The following is an 18,860-nucleotide window of genomic DNA, read 5'->3' as shown; positions in this document are numbered from 1 at the left end:
TGTGATCAGGGAGCCAGAAACAGACACGAAAAGTGTCAAAGCCCCTAACAAAAGGTCCAGAAGGTTCTTGAAAATCAGCAACCTGGGCAAGGCAGTGATGGACAGCACCACAGCCAGCAGCTGGAGTGTGAACTGGCTGAGTTTGGAAGCTCAGCAGGACTGGTGTGAGCCTGGTCAGCAGGGGCCATGGCTGAGCTCTCCTGGAGCACCACCCAGAGAAACAGTCCTCAAGTCTCGGGAGGGACAACGAGGGAAAGGCTGATGGCCGAAGTCCCCATGGAATAGCCTTATAGCCAGAAGATGGTGGTAACCAGATGACACTTTGTTGGTTCGTAAAGTGGCCCCTGTACATGGAGGGTAAGCAGAGACAAAAGAAAGAAACAAACCTCTCCAGATTGATAGGGGGCAGGTTTAATAAGCAAGAGAACTTACTTACCAGGCTTGCCTTGGGTGGCCACCTGACAAGTAATCTCTACACCCCCTCACCACAATCTCAAAAGTTTATATAGAGGCCTTAATTTGGTTGGGTCACATATGCCTCCAGATGGTGGGAACAGTGGACAGAACAGTCCATTCCATGACAGGGAGGTGTGTGGGGAGCTTCCAATTTCCTGGATCTAGCCAGAGGTCACTCTTCTGAGAAAAGACCTCATCCAACACCCTTCCCTGATCTCAGGACCTCTTACAAGCTCAGGAATTTTGATCATCCTCAGGGAAAAGAGCAGAAAAAGAGCATGAATTCCGGACCTAGCTTGGATATACATCTGTGAACTCTGAGAAAGAAGATATCTACTAAAAAAAGGCTTCCATTGTCTAAATGGGCTAAAATGGAAAAAAATAATAATAAAGCCTAGCGGCTGTTTCCGTCTTAGGACTTCTCATGTAAACTTCACTCCTGGGAAAAGCCTGCACTCAAGCGCCCGCCTGCCCTGTGTTTCTGCCATCTGAGCCAGCCCTTACAAAGGGGTTCCTGGAGTCTTCTTTCAGCCAACAGGACTAGACTTTCACCATCCAACCTGATCTGTGCAGCTGCATCCCCACCAGCATCTTCACCAACCCATGAGTAGCTCCATTCTGACCAATTAGGACAGTGCATTTGGACCATTCAGACTGAGAGGATTTGTTCTCATTTGTATGAGAACAAACCAATCACAGACCATGGCTGGGGACTTCTGTCTGTATAAGTCATCTCCTCTCTGTCTCTGAGAGCACTTTCGCTTTCCACTGAAGACTGTTTCCCCAGTGGCTGGAGCTAAAATCCTGAAGATGTCTCCCTGGAACAGAGTGGAGACCAGCAGAGGGCAGAGCAGAGCTGTCCAGCCAGAGATGCCCCTGACCGCAGGGTGCCTCCCAGCCATGCTGTTTCGACAGCTGTGCGGTATCTCATCTGGTCCACAGCTGTACTGTTTCGAAGACATGCAGTATCACAGCTGATCTGTTTTGCACTAAGTAGTTTCCTTCTTCACCACTCCCCAAATTGGCACCAATTCACCGCCAGCAACCATCAGATGATGCATCTCAAGTCTACCAGTAAGTGGCCACATGATCTCGAGTCAGTTATTTAACCACTGTGCACCTTGATTTCCTCATTGGCAAAATGAGAATAATAACAGTGCTTATTGTATGGGTGGCTTACGAGCACACCTGAGTGTTTAGCAGTTTTTAACCAAAAACTGTATGACCCCCATGCCCCACCCTCCCTATGCATCCAATCTCCCCTCAAGTAACTATTTTTTTGTTTGTTTCCTCTGCAGGAAAAAAAAGCCCTCAAAGGGAAATGTTTTTGCTGACATAGAAGAGGTGAAACAGAAAAATGGCAGAAGCACTGAAAGGCATCAAAGTCAACAAGTTCAAAACTATTTTGATCAATGGGAAAAATGTCTTGATAGGTGCACTGCATCAAAAGTAGAGCGCTTTGAAGGTGTCTGGAGTTTAAACATGTCAGAATAAATACACAGTTTTTAATAAATAAAAAATGTAGTGCCTATCTTAGAGGTTAGAGCACATAGAACAGTGCCTGGCATAGGATGAGTGCTCAGCTCATGTTAGCAGTTACAGTTAAGCATATTTATATTTCACGGTGCATTTATGTATGATCTGTACAGTATAATCTGTGGACTTTACTACTTACCAGCTGTGCAAGCTTTCATAAGGTCTTTAAGCCTTACTTTCTTTGTCCATAAAAGGCAGATAATGATGTGGAGTGCCTGATAGACAATGAAGAATCAGAGAGTAAGAAGTCCTCCTGTGACGGTGATGACAGCCAGCACTCACGGGGCCTTCAGTAAGTGCCAGGCAGTGTTCTAATACACCACAGGCACCCAATCATCTCATCTTCACCCAACTCTAAAAGGTAGGTACTCTGCTTGTCCCCATTTTACAGCTGAGGAAGCAGGCCCAGAACGGTTAAAAAATGTGGCCAAAGTGAGCCAGCTGGGGAGTGACAAGCTGGGACTTAGACCCATGGCATGTCCCAGAGTCCCTGCTCCGAAACACCTCACTCTGTCACCCTCTTCTCTCTGCAGTTGTGCTTAAAGTCAACACAAGTGATTTTTTTCCTTTTAAAGATACAGACTATGTCTCTCTTTTCCTCCTTGCTATATTAAAATATGTTTGATTATAAGAAAAAGAAAGAAAGAGAGAAAGAAAGAAAGAGAGAAAGGAAGAAAGATCTCTGAATTTAAACTCTGTTGGATTACCCCTACTGGAAAGAACAAGACTCAAACCTTGATGCTTAGAAATATCTGAGACACTCACTGTTTATCCCCACAGAAGATCTTCACTCATACGACATTCTAAGGTGTCAAAAATTCTCTCTAGTTCAGTTTCCATCCTTGAATTAATTTCTAACACAAATTATTCCAATTAAGGTTATAGTGCTTTTGAAAAATAAGAAGCATCATCATAATTTAAATCTATATCTAGGTTGTGACCAAAACAAAAATGTGGCCAAAATGTTAAATAGTCTACAAGAAATTATAGATCAAAAAATGTGATCACACCCTGAGCTCCTAGGATGATGTGTGACCTCAAAATTCCATCCCAGCCTCACTTGTTGTGCTATTGAGTCCACAATTGCTGCTCTTACAAGAATTGATTTACGGTGGATAAAAACTCTGATGTACTTATAATTTTCTTGTGAGAACTCAGATTTCGAAAGTTTTTCACGCACAATGTAGAGCTAAAGTATAAAGTATGCTTTCCAATTTGTAGCCTATCAACAAACTATTTTTTACTTTGGGAGTACAATTATTTCAGACAAGAGTAGGGATTAGCTTTCAAAAATCAAACACTAAGGCATGGCATTGATAGAAAAAAATCACAAAGAATTAGAAAAGTTCAGAAGCTGAGGTTCTGAAAAGCTCAAAAGTTCTCAAGCAAAATGGCACTTGAGTTTCCAATAATGTAGTAGCTACTGCCCCCCTGTGGTGTAAAGGTGTTACTGACTTAAATCGATATTCACCTCTATAGTTGAGAGAATTAAGTATATTTTATTGATTATGTTATCAAAGTTGTCCTAATTTTTCCCCCTTTGCCCCCCTCTGCCAGGTACCTACCTTCCCTCTAGCAGTCCCTCATTTAGTTCATGTCTATGGGTCATGCATATAAGTTGTTTGGCTTCCCCATTTCCTATACTATTCTTAACATCTCCCTATTTTGTACCTACCAATTACACGTTTTAGTCTCTCCACCTTTTCTCCCATTCTCCCCCTTCTGCCTCCTAGCTGATAAACCTCCTAATGATCTCCATACCTATGATTCTGTTCCTGTTCTGGTTGTTTCCTTAGGTTTTTTGTTTGGTTGGTTGGTTGGTTTTAGATTCCGTTGTTAGTGTTTGTGAATTTGTTGCCTTTTTAATGTTTATAGTTTTATCTTCTTTTTCTTAAATAAGTCCCTTTAGCATTTCATGTTATAATGGCTTTGTGATGATGAACTCTTTTAGCTTTACCTTGTCTGGGATTCACTTTATCTGTCCTACTATTCTAAACAGTAGCTTTGCTGGATAGAGTAATCTAGGTCATAGGCCTTTGCTTTTCACAACTTTGAATACTTCTTTCCAGCCCCTTCTTGCCTGCAGTTTCTTTTGAGAAATCAGCTGACAGTCTTATAGGAACTCCTTTGTAGGTAATTGTCTCCTTTTCTCTTGCTACTTTTAAGATTATCTCCTTATCTTTAACTTGTGGCATTTTAATTATAATGTGTCTTGGTGTGTACTTCCTTGGGTCCAACTTCTTTGGGATTCTCTGTGATTCCTGGATTTGTATGTCTATGCCGTCACCAAATTAGAGAAGTTCTCTGTCATTATTTGTTCAAATAAGTTTTCTATTTCTTTCTCTTCCTCTTCTCCTCCTGGCACCCCTATGATTCAGGTGTTGGGATGGTTAGAGATGTCCCAGAGTCTCCTTATACTCTCCTCATTTTCTTTGAAGTCTTGTTTCTTCATTCCATTCTGATTGAATGTTTATTTCTTCCTTATGTTCCAAATCATTGATTGAAATCCCAGCTTCCTCCCCTTCACTGTTGGTTCCCTGGGGATTTTTCTTTATTTCACTTAGTGTAACCTCCATTTCTTCCATTATGATGATGAATTCTTTCAGCATATTTGCTGAATTTGCCCCTGCATTTGTTTCTGTGTTTTAGGTAGAGCTGCTTCAACTCTGTAAAAGGCACCTGTAAATTGTGTGGGGCAGAACCTTAGGTAATTGTCAGGATGGGGCATTCCACCTCTTCACTTTGTGTCTGTACATGGGGAGGGGGAGCTCAAAGAGGGGACTGTGCTGCTGCCTGGCTTCTGGAGGTTTGCCTGGCACTCGCCCCATTTCCAGTCACTTCACCCACTCCCCGTATGTGACTGGCACCCTTCCAGCTGCTGCCCTGGTGTTGAATCCCAGAGTGGGTGGTTTTGTGTACATTTTAAGACCATATGGGCCCTTTAAGTGGAGTTTCCTGAAAATCCTGCAGTGTCTTCCACTGCCCCCACCCCCACTGGGTTTTACAGTCAGAAGTTATGGGGATTTATCTTCCCACTGCTGAGACCCTGAGCTGTGCAGCCTGGACTGGGGATGGGATCATTTTCTCCCAAGGAATCCCTCCCGATCTTTCCACCACACGTCCGCCAACACCACCACCGACACCACTGCCACCACCTCTCCGTGCCATACGTGTCTCCTGTCCTCTCCACCCTGTCTCCTCATCTCTGCCCGTCTGGACAACTGTGGCTTCTTTAAATCCTTGGCTGTCAGGTCCATACAGTTCAATTTTCTAACAGCTCTGGGTGTTATTTGTTTTGAGATTTAGTTGTAATTCTTTTTGCGGTTGTGTGAGGAGGCAAAGTGTATCTTCCTATGCCTCCATCTTGACCATAAGTCCTATATTCACTTCTTAATTGATATTTATACTTAGCGATTCCTTTTTTTAATGCTTGGCATTTTCTAATATGTTTATCTGAAATGTTTTCCTTCTTATTTTATTATATCATTCTTTATTTTCTTCTGTGAGTCATTCTCTCCTTTCTTCACTGGAGGCTTATAACCTAAAAATCCAGAATAAATTAAAATGTTTACTCAATTCAGCGCATAGTTTAGCAATTCTACAAATAAGTAGAAAGTGAAAATAATACAGAAAAATGTAATGACACATCTATTAACAGAAAGAAAGAGAACAGAACAAATCTTGTCTCTTGACAAGTTTTGCTCTACAATGCTTCTAAAATTAATTAGTAAAAAAGAGTAGGCTAGAAATAAAATTGTAATATTAATTTTCTTAGTATCACAGGATTCAGAAATAAAAAACAAATACACTCAAATGTAGGAGTCATCCAACACATAGAAAATCTTTTATTGATTATTTGGAATGAAATCAAAAATTTTTTAAGGGGGTAAAGAAATATCCATGACTCCCTCACTGCAAATATGTGACCCACAAGTTAGGAGTTTTTTCTAAGTTTCTAAAATCATCAGCAACTGATATTTTTAGCACAGGGCACTATTCTATAAATCATTTTTATCTCTATCAGCACTTATGTAACCTACACACTACTGCACACAAAGTATTGAATGATAATATCTATGAGTTATTTTTTAGCTTCAGCTGCCAAGAAACGCCTACTGACACTACATAAGGTGCCAGAGTTGTGCAAATGAGTGTCCATTCTTAGCCCAGACTCCAAGTAGGAAGAGCCCTCGCTACTCAAACACCCTTCCGTTGGCTACCACCCACAGAGAAGCCCCACCCTGCAGAGCAGACCTAGCACACGGAGAAGGACATCGCCACACAGCACTGCAGAAAGCTGCTCCCCCGTGTCACCATTTTCAAGGCCATCTAGGAACTATCCCCCAACTGGAGTTTGGGAAACTTCCCCTTCATATTCCATCATTAATGTGTCTCTTACAATCCTGTTTGTTCTCTATATTTCTTCCTCTCGTTACAGAATAGCTACCAATCTCTGAATTTTCCTATTCAACTTTTAGAGGAGAGTATGATTAGTCAATTACCTTGTATTTACCGGAGAAACTTTTTCGTACCAAGTCATTTCATAGGTCAGCAGCCAGCCTGTGGCTTAGGAAGCCTGACCCCATCCATCTCCTGAAGGAAGAGACTGGGGCTGCCTGCTTAGCTCGGCAGAGGGTTGCAGGCAGGGGTATAGCAGGCAGGACAGCTGGCATGACTGGTGTACTGTGTTAAGGATTTAGTTGTCTTACTCAGGAGAGGTAACTTTAGATTTTATTTGTAAGTGGTTTTATATATGAAAGGAACATAAACATATATAACAGCATAGTTACATCATTCTTCAACATATTTTGTGATTATACTCTTCTCAATAAAAGTAAGTTCTGGACATATTTGGATATACCTCTATTTGACAATCACAGCTTCATAATCTATTATTCATTAGAAACCTCCCATCATTCCATGGAACTATTATTTTGTGGAAGGTCATACAGTAAAGTGAAAATTTTTTTCAATGCTGTTATTTTCCTTTATTACAGATAGATTCATAAATGTTAAAGACAGCTAATGATATCGACATCAAACCGAAAGGTACAGATAGGGAAGCAGATGAAACTGTCACCATGTAGGCTGAGTAAGCACGGCAGAAACCTGCAATAAAAACCATTAGCTCCCTGAAAACATGCTGAACTCTAGAGTCCAAATGAAAACTAATCATTAGAGTCATTTACAACAAGCCGCATCAAAAGTGCATGTGGTAGCCCTGGCAAGGTAGCTCAGTGGGTGAGTGCGTTCCAATAGGCCAAGGTTGAGAGTTCAGTCCCTGGTCAGGGCACATACAAGAATCAACCAATGAATGCATAAATAAGTAGAACAATAAATCCATGTCCTCTCTCTTTTTGTCTCTAACTCTCTGTCTCTCTCTGTCTCTCTCTGGCTCTCTCTCTTTCTCTTCCTAAAAATTAATACATTGTTTTAAGTATGCATGGTACTCAATAAGTAAACATATTGAAAAGGCCCACTGTAAATATATAAGAAGATGAGAAGATACAACAGACACAAACAAAACAGCAGCCTGTTGGTCTAAAGTCCACTCAGACAGTCAAGTTTATTTTTCTAACCCATGAAAAGTCCATATCTATCTAATCCATAATGTTTAAATAATTAATAAACACACATACCTAGTTAAGAATATAACATACCTTGACAACCTATTTCATGGTCCAAAAAAAAATTAAGTATACATTTTTCCCTCAAATAATGAAAGACAATTGTTAATGAATCCATTTCACCATTTATTAGTTGAGACCTTATTTTCTCCACACCTCCATTAAAACACAGATGCCCGGTATTATCAAAACCCAGGGTTCAGTGAAAACATAGTCTTCAGTGACATGATGTTGTACTACCATTAATATTTCAGTAACTTGAGAGATTTTTAATAGCAATATTTCCCTGCTGAAAAAGATATATTTGATAAGTTAGTTGGCTTCACATTCTCATTAAAAATAGAATTTTAGAACTAAACATGGCCAGAGACCATACATGACACCATAATCTGGGCTCAACGGAGGATGATGGTGTCTGACTCAGAGCTCCCTACCTACCTTGTTGGCACTTCGTCAATAATTAAAGGAGAGCACGCCTCGTCTAATCTCATAACTTTTGCTATGAATTCTATGCTTATTGTTCCCAAACCTGACTCTCCTCATTTCAAAAGGCACAGTTCCATCTGACTGCTAAATGTCTTCCAATGGAAGTCCCAAAACATGGTGAAAATGTTGCTTTTAGCTAGATTTCCTGTGTAAATTCTGGTCTAGAAATGAGCACCACGTACTACCAGGAGCTTGTTAGAAATGCAAAATCTCAGACTGAGTCTCAAACCTACTTCAAAATTTGCATTTTGTCATTATCTCCAGGTGATTCCTATGCATGATCAAGTTTAAGAGGCACTTCCCCATGGTTCTCTATCTCTTTGAATTTCACTTCTTTACAACAATCATATCAACAGATACAGGAAAAGCATTTGATGGGGTTCAGCACACATTTATGATAAAAACACTCAGGTGGGAGTAGAAGAAGCATACCTCAACATAATAAAGGCCATATATGAAAAACCTGAAGTCAAAATCATACTCAGTGGGCAAAAACTAAAAGCCTTTCCCATATGATCAGGAATAAGACAAGGATGTCTGCTTTCACCACTTCTATTCAACAAAGTATTAGAAGTCCTAGCCACAATGATCAGACAAGAAAAAGAAAAAAAAGGTATCCAAATTAGAAAGGAGGAAGTAGCCCTGGCTGGTGTAGCTCAGTGGAATGAGAACGGGCCTGTGAAGCAAAGGGTCACCGGTTCAATTCCCAGTCAGGGCACATACCAGGGTTGCAGGCAAGGACCCCAGTAGGCGACACATGAAAGGCAACTACACACTGATGTTTCTCTCCCAGTCTTTCTCCTTCCCTTCCCCTCTCTCTAAAAAAATTAATAAATAAAATATTTTAAAAAATAAAAGGAGGAAGTAAAACAGTCATTGTCTGCAGATGACATGATAGTGTACAATGAAAACCCTAGAGGCTCCACCAAAGAAGTACTTGACTTAATGAGTGAATTTGGCAAAAACAACAGGATACAAAGTCAATATTCAGAAATCAAAGACATATTTGTACACCAACAATGAAACATCAGAAATTCAGAAATCAGGAAAAAAATCCCATTTGCTATAGCAACAAGAAAAATAAAGTACCTAGGAATAAACCTAACCAAGGAGGTAAAAGATCTGTACTCAGAAAACTACAGAACACTAAAGAAAGAAACTGAGGAAGACACAAATAAATGGCAGTCTATACCTTGTTCATGCATTGGAAGAATTAATATCATCAAAATGTCCATACTACCCAAAGCAATTTATAGATTCAATGTAATCCTTATTAAAATACCAATGACATATTTCACAGATATAAAACAAACATTTCAAAAATGTATATGGAATCATAAATGACCCTGAATAGCTGTAGTAATTTTGAGAAAGAAGAACAATGTAGGAGGGATCACTATACCTGACATCAAACTATATTACAAGGCCACAGTAATCAAAACAGTCTGGTACTGGCATAAGAACAGACACATAGATCAATGGAACAAAATAGAGAGCCCAGAATAAACCCAAGTCTCTACAGTCAATTAATATTTGACAAAGGGGGCAGAAGCATATAATGGAGTAAAAATAGTCTCTTTAACAAATGGTGTTGGGAGATCTGGACAGCTACATGTACAAAAATGAAACTAGACCACCAACTTACACCATATACAAAAATAAATTCAAGATGGATAAAAGACCTAAATGTAAGTCACAACATCATAAAAGTCCTAAAGGACAACATAGGAAGGAAAATCTCAGATATCCCATGTAGCAATATTTTCACTGATATGTCCCCTTGAGCAAGGGACATAAAGGAAAGAATAAACAAAAGGAATCTCATCAAAATGAAAAGGTTCTGCACAGCTAAAGAAAATATAAGCAAAATGAATAGGGAACCAACTGTAAGGGAAAATATATTTGCAAATGATAAGAGTTTGATTTCTAAAATATATAAAGAACTCACACAACCAGGAAGATAAACAATCCAATTGAAAATGGGAACCTGAATAGACACTTCTCTAAGAAGAACATACAGGGGCCCAGAGACATATGAAAGGATGCTCAGCATCACTAGCCATCAGAGAGATGCAGATTAAAACCACAATGGGTTGCCACTTCACACATGCCAGAATGGCCATCATAAACAAATCAACAAACAATAAGTGTTGGAGAGGATGTTGGGAAAGGGAACCCTAGTACACTGTTGGTGGGAATGCAGACTGGTGCAGCCACTGTGGAAAACAGTATGGAATTTTCTCAGAAAACTAAAAATGAATCTGCCTTTTGACCCAGCAATTCCACTGCTGGGATTATATCCTAAGAACCCTGAAACACCAATTCAAACAAGCCTATGCACCCCAATGTTCATAGCAGCATAATTTACAATAGCCAAGTTCTGTAAGCAACCTAGGTACCCATTGGCTAGTGAATGGATCAAAAAACTATGGTACCTTTACACAATAGAATTCTATGCAGCAGAATAAAAGCAGGAGCCCCTACCCTTTGTGACAGCATGGATGGAACTAAGAGCATTAAGCTAAGTGAAATAAACCAGGAGGTGAAAGACCAATAACATATGATCTCACCTATAAGTGTAACCTAATCAACAAAACAAACAAACGAGAAAAACAGAACCACAGACATTGAAATAAAGAATAAATTCACAGCAACCAGAGGGGAGGGAGGGGAATAACAGGGGAAATAAGAGGAAGGGTCATCAAGGAACATGTATAAAGGGCCCATGGACAAAGCCAAAGGGGAATAGGATTGGTGGTGAGGTGGGGGCAGGTGGAGTGGGGGAAAGTGGTGGTGGGAAAATGGAGACAACTATAACTGAACAACAGTAAAAAATGTTTTCAAACATGAAAAATATTTGACATACCAGCATCTCAAATGATTTTATGGAAGTTGATTTTTAAAGCTGAAGATGAGGTTATTTTTTCGTTTTTTGAAGATTAGGTTAATTTTTTTTCTTTTATTGTTGACACTATTGCAGATGTCCTGAGTTCCCCACATTTACCCCGTCCTCCCAGCCCCTGCTCCCTCTTCTCTCTGGCCATCACTCACTGGTGTCTGTGTCCATGGGTTATATACATATATGTGCTTTAGCTAATCCCTGAAGATTAGGTTATTTTTAAATTGCCTTGAAGACAAGATCTGCTTAAAACCACTATACAGGGGTGGGAAAAATAAGGTTTACAATTGTGAGTATGTGAAACAGAATTTATTCTTGTTACATTTTTATTAATTTTTATATTATTTATTTGTATTACAACTGCAAACCTACTTTTGCTCATCCTTGTATAAAGTGAAATGTGACACTTCCTTATTGGAGGTTCCTTTATCAACATACTTCTCACTTCAAAATGATATTTTTACTGTAATTCAAAAGTCAACTCCAGAACTGTTATTTTTAAATTTTCTAACCCCTACAAAAATTGCTGATTTTGCGGACTTTTCTATTTTTTTAATACATTTTATTGATTATACCATTACAGTTGTTCTATTCCCCCCCTTCATTCCCCTCCACCCGCACACTCCCTCCCCCACCATTCTCCCCCCACCTTAGTTTATAACCACGTGTCTCAAGTTCTTTGGATTCTATATTTCCCCCACTATTCTCACCCTCCCCCTTATCTATTTTCTACCTACCTTCTATGCTATTTTCTGTGCCTTCCCCCCCCTTCTCCTCCTCCTACTCCCCTGTTGCTAACCCTCCATGTGTTCTTCATTTCTATGGTTCCACTCCTGATCTAGCTGTCCTCTTAGTTTGCTTTTGTTTTAGGTGTGGTTGTTAATAACTGTGAGTTTGCTGTCCTTTCACTATTCATATTTTTCATCTTCTTTTTCTTAGATAAGTCCCTTTAGCATTTCATATAATAAGGGCTTGGTGATGATGAACTCCTTGAACTTGACCTTATCTGAGAAGCACTTTATCTGTCCTTCCATTCTAAATGAAAGTTTTGCTGGATAAAGCAATCTTCGATGTAGGTCTTTGGATTTCATGACTTGGAATACTTCTTTCCAGCCCCTTCTTGCCTGTAAGGTCTCTTTTGAGAAATCTGCTGACAGTCTGATGGATACTCCTTTGTAGGTGACGTTCCCCTTATCTCTTGCAGCTTCTAGGATTCTCTCCTTCATTTTAGTCTTGGCTAATGTAATTATGATGTGCCTTGGTGTGTTCCTTCTTGGGTCCAACTTCTTTGGGACCCTCTGAGCTTCCTGGATTTCCTGGAGGTCTATTTCCTTTGCCAAACTGGGGAAGTTCTTCTTTATTATTTGTTCAAATACGTTTTCCACTCGTGGCTGTTTCTTTCCCCCTTCTGGTACCCCTATAATCCAGATGTTGGAACGTTTAAAGATGCCCTGGAGGTTCCTAAGCCTCTCCTCATTTTTTTGAATTCTCATTTCTTCATTCCTTTCTGGTTGGATGTTTCGTTCTTCCTTCTGGTCCATTCCATTGATTTGAGTCCCAGTTTCCTTTCCATCGCTATTGGATTCCTGGACCTCTCCCTTCATTTCAATTAGTTTAGCCTTCATATGTTCCTCTAATTTATGACTATAATCTACCAGTTCTGTGAGCATCCTGATAAACAGTGTCTTGAATTGTGCTTCTGAGAGACTAGCAATTTCTTGGTCGCTGAGAGTTATGGGCTCTGGGACTTTGAGTTCTTCTCGCGCCATCTTTCGGGCTGTTCGTGGCTGTCCCATAGCAGGATCGGAGCCCTAAGGTGTTCACTAGGGCAGGGCAACTAAGTCTCTGGGTTGTGACGCTGTATGTGGGGGCGGGGTCAAAGAGACTAGGGTGTCCCATCTGCCACCTGCCGCCGCGGCCCCCACCGGTGCTGCAGCTGCTGCCGTCACCAGGCCCATGCATTTCGTCCCACTGCACGCGAGTGTGCCACTGCCGTCAGCCCTCACCCCCTGGGGCCTGCGTGGTCCGTCTCACTGTGCGCGAATGTGAGACCGCGGTCAGTCTGCCCCGCACCCCAGCTGGTTCCGGGCTGCCCGGGTGCCTAGGTCGGGGGACCTATCCTGCCCGACCCTGCTCGCTGCTGGCTCCGCCCCTCTTACCGTCCCGTTGAACGGTTAGATGTAATCGGACTTCCGTATAATTCAATTTTCTGTCCTTTGGCTGTGTCTTTGTTTCTCCAAACCTTTGTTGTATTCAAACTTAGTTGTGGGAGAAGGCACAGTGTTTCCACCTATGCCTCCATCTTGGCAGAAGTCACATTCCTAAATTTTTAGAATTGCTTCTTCAGGGTTGATATTAGCAGCTTGCAGAAGCTTATTGGTGAAAAAAATTCCGCTAACTATATAAACTAAAAAATTTAAATAAAATTTCTGTTACACATGGAAAAACCTCCAAAGTTTTTCGTATTCACAAATGAGATCAAATAGCTGAATATTGGCGAACACCTACACTACTTGATCTAGTGATTTAGGACAAACGTCCAGGGATGGTAAAAACAGGCTAAGCATTTGAACATTGCTCTTTTAATTTCATTTGGTTGTGTAAGACCAACATCTTTTGTTGATTTTCTGCTGTTCTTTGAAATTTAATTCTTTCTTAAATGTAAATATTTTCTTACATTTTTTGTTGCATAGTTAAAGCCTTCTCTACAATTTCTGTGTGTCAAACTTCAAACAAACAAACAAAAAACCAAAACAAAAAATTCCAAGCTTAGTGTTACATTGCACATTGTTCAAACCCAATAGAAACTGCAACTGTTCAAAACTTTTTATCCAGGTCAATTAAGAAGCATCTTAATAACCAACCTATCCAAAATTTTTCTCTAATGAATTTCAGAAAAGACTTGATGTTACAATCATACATATACCATTTAGGAATATAGAAGTAGTTAAAAGTTGAAATTGTGGATTTTTGGAGTTAAAGGGTCCCTTGAGGTCAGTAAGCCCCATCTTCTTGCCCAATTCAAGAATTCCCCTGTAATAGCCCTGCTGGTTGGGCACCTGACCTCTGCCCAACACTTTCAGTGACAAGTAAAACCAGATAGCTGTAAATTGCTGAATGCTGTGACAGACACTTTTTACAGATAGTGAATTGGGAAGGTTTAATATGTGGCATGTGAAACTAAGCCTCAGGCAGGGTTTGATGGAGAACATTTGACTCTGTTTTACACAACACATTCTGGGGGACTATAATCATTGACTACAAAGCCATCTGGCACCGTGATTAGAAGACAGCGGGGAAGTCCATAATGCAGGAGGTGTGTGCCAGTTTAGAAACACACTTGCTAGCAGGACACTGCACCCGGTTTCCAACAGAGAGCTATACGTTTCCCTGATGCAACGACTGGAGTATTTGAGCAGAGAAAGTGCATTGCAGAGCCTGGTGGTATGAGTCTGTTTACTGTAGGACATGTGGTCTGCTGTGGTGGGGAGATGCTGCTTTCTGATGTGTTAAAATCTTGTTCAGCTATCTTGACAGGACTAAGCAGCCAGAGAATGAGCCTATGTATATATTTCACCTGTTCTGAGGACGGCACTGTTTATTTTGGCCAAATATAAACACTTATTCCACTAAGTGAAATAAGCCCGAGAAAGACAAATACCATATGATGTTTCTTATACGTGGAATATAAAGAACAAAATAAACAGACAGACAGAACAGAAATAACCCTGGATGATGTAGTTCAGTAGATTGAGCACCAGCCTATGAACCACAAAGTTGCCAGTTCGATTCCCAGTCAGGGGACATCCTTGGGTTGTGGGCCAGGTCCCCAATAGGGGGCATGCTAGGGGCAATCACACATTGATGTTTCTCTCCCTCTCTTTTTCCCTCCCTTCCCCTCTCTAAAAATAAGTAAAATCTTTTTTAAAAAAAAGAAAAAGAAAAGAAAAGAGAGCTAGAGAGCTCTATGGAGTCCTTAAAAACTCCTAGATAAAAGGAACAAACAGGAATGTAAAGTACAGCATAGGTAATATAGTCAACAATATTGTAATAACTTTGTATGGTGTTAAATGAGTACCAGACTTATTGGGGAAGGTCACACTTTAAGTTAGAAATGTTGTATATCTGGAACTAATATAATATTGTACATAAACTATAACTGAAAATTTTTAAGTTATTCTTTAAAATTGAGTAAATAAAAGTTTTGAAATTAATAAAAATATTCTTAACTATGAACAAAGACTGAGATCTGGCTATTCTGTGGAGAATATAGATATGTGAAGAGATTAATTTTTATTGTCTTAAAACAAATTTACAAAAGGTTCAAAAGTAGCACATATAATGTTGTTTATTACAGTGAAAGGTCAATATTATTCCATTTTCATAAAATACAGTAAAAATATTAATCCATTATTCTTTCCTTTTTGTGTTTCTCACTTACCATTTACCATGCTTTCCTTTTACTGCCTTTTAAACTTTGTCTTCCCTTCTAACTAGTCAATTACTTTTATTGCGTCCTCTACTGGTTGAAAGTTACATGGTCTGGTTTGAAAGTTATATATCCTGGTTTGGTCTTTTATCCCTAACTTTTAAAAATACATAGCATTATGTTGATCAAAAAAGCCTAATGTTAATATTTCTATTCATCTTCCAAGTACCTTTGAAGTATTACTATTTAGTTTTTTGGTTTTGTTTTGTTTTCTTAGGGGGAAAAATCCTGTTTCTCGGTATCTCGTCCTCAACCCAAATAACTGGGCTTTATGTCCATATAATCCATACATGGGAAAGAAAAAAACTGACTCACTAATGTAACTTCATTATTCCATACCTGGTATATTTCATACCTATTATTACATTCACCAGATAAAAATACATTAAACCTAGACCAAATTAAAGAAAGAAAGAATAAACATGAGAAAGAATGCTTTAATTGCATTAGGCAAACTATTAAAAAGCAAACAAGAGAAACAGAAACATCTATAGAAGTACTTGATAAAATGCTCAAGATGAATACAAATCAAACACGTAAGAATACAAAAAGTATGTGTGTATGTGTATGTATATCAGAGTTGTGGAAAATGAAAATAAAAATGTAAAGATGAGCATCAGAAAGCAAATAATCCTGTCAGTGTTGTTTGGGAAAAAAACATCATGTTTATTTAAAATAAAACCAAGTGCAATAAAGCCACAGCATTTACTTTGTAACAGCTAATAAAGAATGTATTTGCTTTTGTCTCAAAGACCACACCTAAGATTAATGTGTAGGTAGAAATACGGACCCATCTAAAATGCTACCTTTTCAACTGTCTTTTGTACTGTTTTTCTAGGGGAGAGCTGAAATTCAATTTTTTTTCTCATCATGTTTTACTGAGTTTAAAAATTCTGAGACAGACTTTTTGTCAAGGTGTTTCCATTAAAAAGTACTGATTTTAAAAACTAGTGACTTAGGTCACTTCCACAGGAGGACTACGTGCCACCCCCGGGGCTGCTGCCGTGTCCGTAGAGATCCCTGAGAAATTGTAGCTCGTTTTGCAAGTGCTCAACACCAATACAGATGAGCGGCAGAAAACAGCCTTTGCTGTCACTGCAGTTAAGGGTGTGAGGCTTAGATATGCTTGCATGGTGCTGAAGAAAGCAGACGTCGACCTCACCAAGGGGTGGGAGAGCTCACTGAGGATGAGATGGAATGCATGACCACAATTGTGCAGAATTCACCCCAGTATGGGGTCCCAGACTGGTTTTTGAAAGGATAGGCCACGAAGGATGGAAAATACTGCCAGACCTGGACAATGGCCTTGACAACCACCTCTGTACAGACCGGCAGGGACTGAAGGAAATTCAGGCCCACAGAGGGTTGTGACCCTTCAGGGAATGTTTTTGAAGCCAGCATGCCAAGATGACAGGCTGACAGGGCCACACTGTGGGTGTGTCCAAAAAGAAATAAATCTGTAGGCTTTGTCTGTTAATAGTTTTTACACTCCAAAATTAACTTCAAAACTGCCATGCACACAAACAAAACAAAAGTGGTCCACAAAGCATTCTCCTTTCCTTCTGAAGGAATGATTACAATGCACTGTAATCATTAATCAGTCTTACTATAAAACTTAAATGGCCAATAGAGGCAAAGCATTCTGAGACCATTCTTCCTTCTCTCCTGATTTGAAACTGGGGTGGCATAACTGGGGGTAATATTCAGCCTTCTGAGCTTTCTGAGTGACTTGGTGCCTCTGCCAGCTCCAGCTCCCTTCTTGTCCGCTGATGACACCCACAGCAACTGTCTCATGAACAGCAAAATGGCCCAGAGGAAGGCAGTCACAGAAGCTTTTAACACACCTGGGCTTGCCAGGAACCACCTTGACAATATATAGCATCACCAGATTTCAGAAACTTTGGGCCATCTTCCAGCTTTTCCCCAGAATGATGACCAATCTCCTTCATCTCAGAAAATCCATGAACACTGTGAGCTGTGTGACAATCCAGCACAGGGGTGCGTTCAGCACTGATTTGGCCTGGAAGGTTCGGGATCACAGCCTGAGCTGTGAAGGCAGCCGCTTCCACTGGTGGGTCATTTTTGCATCGCCAGCCACATTGCCACAGTAAATGCCTTTGACAGACATTTTCTCGACATTGAAGCCCACATTGTCCCAGAAGAGCTTCTCTCAAGGCTTCATGGTGTTTCGACAGACTACTTCAGTTGTAACATGATGGGAGCTAAGGTAACCATTGTGCTGGCTTTGAAAACAGCAGTTTCCACTCGGCCCACACAGACAGTATGCATGCCAATGCTGTTGACATCCTGGATGGGCAGAGGCGAGCGTTTGTCAGTTAGATGAAGACCAACCAATCCAGAGCTTCAAGTAGCAGGTTCCACCGTCATTGCCATCTTTACAAGTGACTTCCCATTCCTTAAACCAAGGCATGTTAGCACTTTATTCCAGCGTGTTGTCCCCATTCCAACCAGAAATGGGCACAAATGCTACTTGTAGCCAATTTTCTCAATGTGTCGACTTCTTTAACGAATTCCTTGTACCTCTTCTGCCTGCAAGGCAGCTCAGTAGAGTCCATTTGGTTCACAACTAGTTTCACGCCCAGTGTGTAAACTTGACGGACATGTTCACGGGTCTGCCCACTCTCGGAGATACCTGCTTCAAATTCACTACCAGCAACAACAATCAGGGCAGCACAGTCAGCCTGAGGTGTGCCTGTAATCATGTTTTGACAAATTCTGTGCCTGAGAGAATTAATGATCATCACAGAATACTTGCTGGTCTTGAACATTCACAGGGAGAAATCAATGGTGATAGAACACTTACATTCAGTTTTCAGTTTATCCAAGACCCAGGCGTGCCTGGAGGAGCCCTTCCCCATCTCAGCGGCCTCCTTCTTAAACTTTCAATGGTTTTTGTCAATCCCACCACATACGTAGATCAGGGGGCCGGTGATAGTAGACTCACCCCACTCAACATGTCCAGCGATAACGGTATTTTTTCTTTCCCATTTGGACTTTGATTCAGCAGCATTTTCACACTGGCGTTCCGGTGACAAACCTGTTGCAAAAAAGTGGGGCTAAATTTAATGTCCAGTGTATGTCACCAGGCCACAGTGCTCAGAATTTATTGAGAACAAGAGGAATAGCATGATCGGATTTGTACTTCAGTGCATTGAAAAGCAGGATGGAAAAAAGGAGAAAGCAGACTGGTTAGGAGGCTGTTTCACTAAACGGGGTTAGACATGATGAAGGTAGAATAGCACTAACATGGAGAGCAAGTAAATAGGGAGATATTAGTGAGGTAGAACTGGTTGATGTTGAAGAGTGTTAGTTGAAAACAATTCCCTTATTTCTGGTCTAGACTGGA

General features: G+C 40.3%; 2 pseudogenes; one reads left to right on the top strand and one right to left on the bottom strand.

Annotated features, from left to right (window-relative positions):
• Nucleotides 1-2,217: 2,217 nt before the first annotated feature.
• On the top strand, nt 2,218-16,948 carry LOC118993891 (40S ribosomal protein S18-like; annotated as a pseudogene).
• LOC118993907 (elongation factor 1-alpha 1-like) lies at nt 16,091-18,447 on the bottom strand (annotated as a pseudogene).
• Between the last annotated feature and the right edge of the window lie 413 nt (nt 18,448-18,860).

The sequence above is a fragment of the Sturnira hondurensis genome, unplaced genomic scaffold (genome assembly GCF_014824575.4).
Source record: "Sturnira hondurensis isolate 20B ecotype Veracruz unplaced genomic scaffold, ASM1482457v3 Scaffold0008948, whole genome shotgun sequence".
NCBI classification, from domain to species: Eukaryota; Metazoa; Chordata; class Mammalia; order Chiroptera; family Phyllostomidae; genus Sturnira; species Sturnira hondurensis.
The sequence above is the reverse complement of the archived record's forward strand: the minus strand, read 5'-3'. Positions and strand labels throughout refer to the sequence as shown.